This window comes from Arvicanthis niloticus, unplaced genomic scaffold, assembly GCF_011762505.2.
Source record: "Arvicanthis niloticus isolate mArvNil1 unplaced genomic scaffold, mArvNil1.pat.X pat_scaffold_651_arrow_ctg1, whole genome shotgun sequence".
In the NCBI taxonomy this organism is placed as follows: domain Eukaryota; kingdom Metazoa; phylum Chordata; class Mammalia; order Rodentia; family Muridae; genus Arvicanthis; species Arvicanthis niloticus.
In genome coordinates this window covers 1-8,192 of record NW_023046265.1, presented here as the reverse complement: position 1 = coordinate 8,192, position 8,192 = coordinate 1, and the positions used below count along the sequence as shown (strand labels likewise).

Below are 8,192 nucleotides of genomic sequence, written 5' to 3'. Positions count from 1 at the left end.
AAGAAATTCAGGACAGATGTGTGAAGTAGCACTAAAGTTCTTAGGAAGTGATTTCAACCCAGGTTTAAGCATGAGGGTTAACAGAAAAAGAGGCTCTTGGACAAGGGGCCCTCTACACGCAGGTGTGGGCAAGGGCTGCTTGAGAGAATATTACACTGAAGTGGCTTAGTCAGGAGCCACAGGTATGATTTTGTGATCCTTTGTTCAAAGGGTTGCTACGATACTGTCTCTCCTTCTGTGTTGGTGGATGAGATGGGAAGATTGGTCCTTTGAGTGGCTTGGCTAAGATTACGGTCTGATAAGGTACAACCGTGAGGAAAGCGGGGTTAGAATGTGGTGCTTATTGTGAATGGGGGTTCACGGTCTTGCTTGTAAGATCCCCAGATTTTCAGATTCATATCAGAGAAAGGCGTGAGGCCAAGCTGGAAGGCCAAGTGCACTGGGGGCTTGAGCTCATCTGTATTCTCTTTCTAAAACCTAGAACTGTCTTCATAGGCAGTGTCACACAGAGTCAACCGTGCTGGAGGGCTTGGCTTTCTGCTGGCAAAAGGCTTCAGCCAGACTCGAGGTGAGAAGCTGTGTCCCTCCCTCCTTATGCTACCTTAACTTCCTCCATCTTTCTAAACTGTTGGGGAGGAAGGGGGCATTGCAAATGACATTTCTAAGTGACCCCCTTCCCGAGTTGTGCTTTCTAGTCCTTGGCTGGGGGTCACTTACAGCCTTTCAGTGGCTGACCCATCAGCCCTGGCCTGTCAAAAGTCCATTAGTGTCTCTCTGCTACACTGGACAAGCAAAGAACACATCTCTCCATAAATAGACCAGAAAGGTGGTGCGCTCCGATAGCCGCCTACCCAGGAGTAAGCTGACTGGAGATCAACAGACATAGATCTCTGTGACATTGTCCTGGCCCAAGTGCATGGTGCACGCTTGGGAAGTCAGGTGGGAGAATGTGGGGCTTGGGGAGGTGGGGGAGGTGGGAGGGAGGCAGCCATTTTCAGCCAAGAAGAATAATGTCACTAACCATTGCTCTTGCCTCTGATTCACCAAGGGTGTTAAAAAATACTCCCCAGGAGAGTTGCTGTACAGGTCTTGAGCCCCACCACACACTGGGAGAGGGAGTGGCAGGAAGACAGACTAAAGATAAAAGTGTTGCCCCGTTAACTAGAGCTCCAGTGCTACGCCCTCTACAGGTGGTCGAGGGTAATGCATGCTTGGCCTCACTAAGCTGTGGGACACAGTTGATTAACCAAGAGTGTATATATAGCATGGGCGGAGGGAGGCACCCAGAGAAGAAAGCAGCCTGCCAGACAGCTTACTGGGTCCTGGCTGAGAGTGCCATTGGCAGGTTAAAAACACATTCTCATCCCCCTCCGTGTGGCCACCCACGTGTCAGGGTCCTCATCCATCACAGGGACAAGGGCTGCAGCCACCCCTCCATGAAAAACTAATAAGATAACAGATGCATGCATGCCTGGAAAAACTCCCACCCATGGGAGTGGTGTTATTAAATTCATTTATTACCTGGGATGTTCCTTCCCGCCAAGTCCATTTCAAATCAATTAGACAGAGAAACGACTGTAGAGAAGTGTACCCTTGGCACCTGTGATGGCGCCATATGGGTCTTTCCCAGGTCTGTGATCACTGTTCTTCACCGTGTCTGCTCCTCAGACTGTGGGCATGAGAACAGTGATGTTGGAGACATATGGGAAGCCATACATGAAGGAAGGGTCTCAATGTACATGAGCTCCATATGTTTACGGACTTGACCCTGCATCGCCTGCAGAGCCGATGTCATCACAAGACCTGGGAGAGGGAGAGACTGAAGAAAGCCTGACGTAATGAAAAGAGGGGTTCATCTGACTAGAGGGTTAGCACCCGTGAGGCATTTGAGGCCACAGAACTGAGAGAGGGCAGAAGGAGACTCCCTTGAGCCCTGGGAGGAGTGCAGATCTGCCCTTCTTCCTCAGGGCCCTTCAGTGATGTCCAGGATGATACCTAAGCTATAGGAAATCTCAATCTGGGCAGTTTGGTTTGACAGTCCTTCAGTAAACCCTACTAGCAGGCTAGGAGGACTGAGTGACTAGTGAGTTATGCTTGGCTAGCAAGTCTTAGGCTCCTCCAGTTAGTTAGTCCTGCCCCCTCCAATGCAGGCTCTGCCCTTCTTGGAAACAGAAACCTCAACTAACCCTGCCTTCTGATGATATCTGGGACATAAAGAAGATGCTGTCAGCAGTCCTAAGGTAGGAGGCTGGCTCTGGAAACAACTCTATAAGAACCTGGTAGCAGTGGTCTGAGGGAGCTGCCTTCTGACTGGCTATGGCTGGGCCCATATCAAGAGCGTGCCCAGCCCATGTTCTGTATCTATCTGAATGTCCTGTTTTCCAACAGACCCTGGGCTGAACAACTCTGTTGGGGACTAAGGAACAGAGGGATGTTTGGGTTCCTGATGGATCACAGAGGCTGGGCAGGTGTCTGTCCCGTCTGATTTTGCATCTTCAGGACCAGTGTGACTGGACCTTTCCTTTTATGGTGGGTTGCAATGATGCTTCTCACATCCCTTGGAGGCTGGAGCAGACAGGCAACTGCCTGTGAACACAAACAGTGGCAGGCAGAGCCAGGCCCACGCCTTTCAGGATGAGGGCTGTGAGTGATTGAACATGCAGGAGCCACAGGCTCTCCACCCTTAGATCCTTGAAGAAGGGGTGGCATTTATCAATAGTTAATGTGGGACAAAGGAATTTCACATGGCTCCAGGTGTCTTTCTTGAGGACACTGCCTGTTCTTCATGTGACATTTTGTGTCCCTCTCTCAATGTGCGTTAACTGAGTGGCTACTACACACCGGGCAGTGTGCTTGTGCTGTGTGCACAGCCAGGAGAGCAGAGACACAGCCTCCCTTTGGCTGCCTAACATCTCAGATGAACCCTCGCTCAGCCATGCACGCTGGCCAGGCTCTGTTCCAGCCCTGCAAGCCCTTTGAACCTTGCTTGAGGCACCATCAGCCTCGAGGAGCAGGACAGTCTGTGACCTTCGAGCTGGGCTAGGCTAAAACATCGGTGAGCAGTTCCAGCTGCTGGGCTTAGAAGGACATTAAATTCTAATTCACACCCCCTCCTAAGCTAGGTCTGAGCAGGGAATGGTGACTTACAGCTGCCTGCTGGGCCAGAACTGGCAGAAAGCCTCTTTTCTGTCAGCTTCTGCACGTCAGTCTCTTAAGCCCCGAGTTCTGGAAGAAGGAGCTACAGGGATGCAGACGACGCCTTCTGCAGGTCAGGCCTCGTCCCAGTTCACTAGATCACGAGGATAACTCAGCGCCTGGGCAGTGAGCTTCTTTCCTCCTCGGATTTCAAAGCTTTTTCTCCCTGAAATATAGAGATTTTCTTGGCGGGCTGGACTCTCACGGCTACCCATCCGTCATCTTTGTGCACTCAGAATAGCAATAATTACAGCCACGACAACATTAATGCGCTTTTGTGTGGTGCTTTTATGGCTTACAGCAGCCCTCTTGCATCTTGGCGTCTACCTCTTGTCTCATCCCAGACAGGCAGCGTTTGAGTTCATACTGCAAGGGAGACATGTACAAACTCAGAGGGGTTGTGGCCCTGTGTGTGCACATGGAGGCCAGAGGACGGCCTCTACAATGCCATTTCTTAGACACTGCCCACCTTGTTGTTTTGAGGCAGAGTCTCTCATTGTCCCAGAACTCACCAATTAAGCTAGTCAGGCTATCCAGGAAGTCCCAGGCATCCTCCGGTCTCTGCCTCCCTGTTCCGGGATTACAAGGGAGCATCCCTCCCCACTTCTTTTTTAGTGGTTTCTTGGGGTTAAAACTAAGGTTCTTGTGCTTGCAAGGCAAGTATGTTACCATCTAAGTCAGCTAACCCACTCCCCAACCCTGGTCTGTGAGCCATCCTAATCTCCATCCAATTAGGGATACAGATCCAATTTCTGCCATTCATGGGACTCACATCCTTTGGCCTCTCCTGGGCCTTCTCCCTTCCCTTGCCTGTTCCTCTTACCCATGTGAGCTGTACCCAGACTCTAGAGTATTGCAGGAAGAGTATGGGCAGTTCACAGGATGGGGGGAGAGCATTGGCTACAGTGGTCCAGCGCCTGGAAACTCCAATTCAAGCCTCCTGGTCGGAGCTAGAAGCATCTGAGAAAATAGCTGTCTCCCACTTTCAGATTCAAGAAATACAGAAAGCAGAGGGATCCAGCATCAGAACAGCATGTGCTCAGACTTTCACCAGTTCCCTGCCTTGCTGAGGCTTAGGGGTCGGCTTCGTGCACCCGCTTGTGCTAAGGGCCATATACATGCACTGTCAAGCAAGTGTCCAGACTACAAACAGGATGATAGGGTGTTGCTTCAGAATCAAACAGCTGCCCCAGCCGATGCAGTACTGCAGGAAAGAGTCCCATCTCTGAGTCTTGCAGGCAGAGATCCAGAGGCAGCATTGAAAGGCATGTGGCCACAGACCCAGGCTGTGATCCTGCCTCCGCCCACCTCCCCGGCCATCCAATGCAGGCAGGGCAGACCAGCTCACTTCTCTGTGTCTGAATCTCTGCTGCAAAGTGAGGTTCAGGAGGTTAGGGAGCCCACCTTCAGTTCCTGGGAGCATCAAAGGAGAAGATGTACTTGTGCAATGGAATGCCTGCTCTGCACACTTTATGCCTAGTAGATGCCATGGATCATTCTGATAAGATCACTGGCTAGTGTGAGTGTGTGTGTGTGTGTGTGTGTGTGTGTGTGTGTGTGTGTGTGTGTTTGTGTATGTGTGTGAGTGTATGTGTATGCATGTTTGTGTATGTGTGTGTATATGTGTGTATGTGTGTGAGTTTGTGTGTGTATGCATGTTTGTGTGTGTGTGTGTGTGTGTGTGTGTGTGTGTGTGTGTGTGTGTGTTTGGGAAGCAGGTCCTGCTCTATCACTCTCTGCCTTATTCTCATGAGGCAGTCTCACTGAAGTTGAAGCCAGGCTAGCAGCAAAGCCCAGCGATCCTCCTACTTCCACCCCCACAGCCCTGGGGTTACAGGCCTGCACAAGCACAACAGGCTTTTTACATGGATGCTGGAGATTTAAACACAAGCCCTCATGCTTGAGCAGCAAGTGCTGCTAACCATAAAACTGTTGGAATCTGGAAGTACAGACCCTGGGAGCAGAGGAAAGGCCATGTGACAGAGGCGTAAGGAAACAGAGGCTCGGTCTAGCTGGAAAGGCTAACATGCTCCCTCTGATCCGGAGCAACCTAGCAAGGTTGTACAGGAAGACCAAGGCTAGAGGCCAGGGGCAGAGGCAGGTTGGCCCCACTGGCTCCCTGAGGCCTGGCTGGCTTTTCAGCATAAAGGACAGAGAAGAGACTGACAGGAGCTGAAGGCAGATCTGGCTGATCAGGCATCTTGATTTGCATGTGCCTTCGATGGCTTGGCATTAACCAGCCACTCAGCCTGCCTAGAATTAATCAGCATTGCCCTCCCTCTGGGCTCTGCTTAGACAACTTTATTTTCAAGGCCTGGGGCCTCAAGGAAGGTGGGCTGCCTGTCCCTAGAGTAAGCTGTATTCAAAGCTACACACACACACACCTGTTTCCATCCCTATATGGGGTAAGGGGTGTTGAGTGACTGCCAGAAGGCATAGTGCTCAACCTTTGCACACTGTGCATGAGTTTCTGAGGAAGGGGTTCCAGAGAACTTCCTCTGCTCTCTTTGCTTGTATTCCATGTTACTCCTCACCAACCTGACCTCCTCAGGAAAGGATGGCCCAGGAAGGTCCAGAAGAGTCCAAAGCAAATTCCCAGCATGGAGGCAAATACTGCACTGCCAGCTCCATCCAGAGGTCAAGACTACAGGGTGGGAAGAACATCTGCCTCCAGATGTGCAGTCTTGTGCTCATGCAAGCACAGGTGCACACACACACACACACACACACACACAGTGCTGAATGCTGCATTTGCTCATGCTCACACACACTTGTACACACATGCACAATGATGTATGCAGCCGTTTGCTCATGCTCACACACAATTGTACACACATGCACAATGATGTATGCAGCCGTTTGCTCATGCTCACACACACTTGTACACACATGCACAATGATGTATGCAGCCATTTGCTCATGCTCACACACACAAGTAGTATAAGCATGTGCTCACATATACATGCCTATCATCTGTGTACACAAAGGTATTCCTGAAGTCCTTGCTGCTTTCCCATGACACGCACAGTCTTCCCGCACACCTCATTATCAGACTGCCACGCTCTCCCCCAGCAAGGCTGACTATTGCTCCCTGACTATTGGCTGCAGCCTCACACCCCACCTCTACATTATGTCTTTGTATGGATCCCAACAATAACTCCGGGACTAAGCAAGGCTGGGATCCCTCCCAGAGGAGACCTCTGGCTCTTTAGGTGGGTCCAGATGCTGAAGCACAAAGCCTAGATGTCAGTGGAGGAAGAGCCTGGTGACTTCAGAGCAGGACCAGTTCTCAGGATAATAATATTCTCACCTCGAAGCTGACCATAAGCCCTGTAGATTCCACCCTGCCCTATGCTAGTTCATGCGATGGCACCTTCCTGTGGTCAGCCAGCCCAGGGGGAAATTGAGATGAGGGTGTGAAGAAGAGCCACACGTGTGCATATTCACGTAGACCTCTCACATGGTTTCTACTAGATGTGTGGCTGATTCTTCATGTGTCTGACCCACTTCATCAGCTGGAACCCAGTGCAGCCATTCCCTGGGCCAAGCATATTCAAACCACCACATCCATATATTCACTGGAACATGGTCAAGCCCCCAGTGGCCAGCCCCTTAAAGAAAACTGAAAACTGAGTCCTTCCCCACCTCACCCCCAGTGGAAGCCATCACCTGAGACAGTGATGCTGGTAACAAGGACAGAGGTCCTTTAGGCGGTACTGATACAAGATGGGCCACCTACTCCAGGAAAGGACAGTTCCCAGGGTCTCTGAGCAAGTCCAAGCACAGGGGTCTCATCCAGGCACATAGACAGAAGAGGCCAGGACCATGTTAGATAGGAAGAAGGTGCAAAATCTGATGAATACCTTTGGCCAAGGCCAGTGTTTATCACCTTTAAACTCAGCAAGAAAATCCTCCAGTGTGAAGTTTCAAAATATATGACAGGTCAAAGGTTTGATGAGGTCACCCTGTACCTGGGTCCCTGAGGATGCCACTGTCCATCCTCAGCCACTGAGCTTGGCTTTTAGCACCCACCCTCCCTCCCATACTCAGGACCATGGGAGAGTGAGCCCTCTTTGGCTGCTGAGATGTCCCTGTGGCAGAGCTTAGAATCCATTTCATAATAAACTCAGCATCAACAGAATAGACAAACATTCTCCCAGGGTCATCAATGGGGTGTTTACCCTCCCTGTGTCTCTACAACAGGGATGTATGTATGTTTGAGTTGAGCTGCTGCATCTCAGTGGCAGGTTTTGTGGGGTTCTGTCAGTGTGCAGTGGTAAGAATTGTTAATGTCCCCCGTCTTGCACATTGGAACTCTGCCCACAGGGATAGGCGGAGGAGCCACTGGGAGAAGCCTAGAAACGGGTTCTTCCTACTATGTCTGCTCTCACTCTGCCACTGGCTACAGAGGCCCTGAGCACCTAGGTCAACCTGTCTCAAGAGCGGTTTCATTCCTGGCTGATTTGTGATTGGAGGATAGACCGTGGACATACAGAATCGTGTGGCACAGAGCTGGCAGACCACATCTGTGTTGTCGTGTGGCATGCCCATCTCCTGTGGTTCCTGGCTCTCCGCAATTGATGGCTTCCACTGGGGGTGAGGTGGGGAAGGAGTAGGTGTGGGCTTGTTGGAGGAAGTGTGTCACTGTGGGGGTGGGGTTTGAGACCTTCCTCCTACCTGCTTGAAGAGCCGGTCTTCTCCTTGTTCCCTTCTGAACAAGATGTAGAACTCTAAGCTCCTCCAGCACCATGCCTGCCTGAATGCTGCCATGTTCCCGAGATCTTGATAATGGAGTGAACCTCTGAACCTGTAAGCCAGCCCCAATTAAATGTCCTTTATAAGAGTTGCCTTGGTCATGGTGTCTGTCACAGCAACAGAAACACTAATGAACTCAATGGGTGATATAAATTGTACTTGGTGTCTCCTCTGGCTCCTCCTGCTCCTCCTGCTCCTCCTGCTCCTCCTGCTCCTCCTTCCTCCTGCTCCTCCTGCTCCTC

General features: G+C 51.0%; 1 long non-coding RNA gene across 1 annotated transcript; it reads right to left on the bottom strand.

The window, feature by feature from the left end:
* Positions 1–1,529: 1,529 nt before the first annotated feature.
* Positions 1,530–8,002, bottom strand: LOC143433849 (uncharacterized). The gene is made up of 3 exons (XR_013070367.1): positions 7,873–8,002; positions 3,148–3,361; positions 1,530–1,669 (listed from the first exon to the last, which is right to left on the bottom strand). It is a non-coding gene; the product is annotated as an uncharacterized LOC143433849 (long non-coding RNA).
* Between the last annotated feature and the right edge of the window lie 190 nt (positions 8,003–8,192).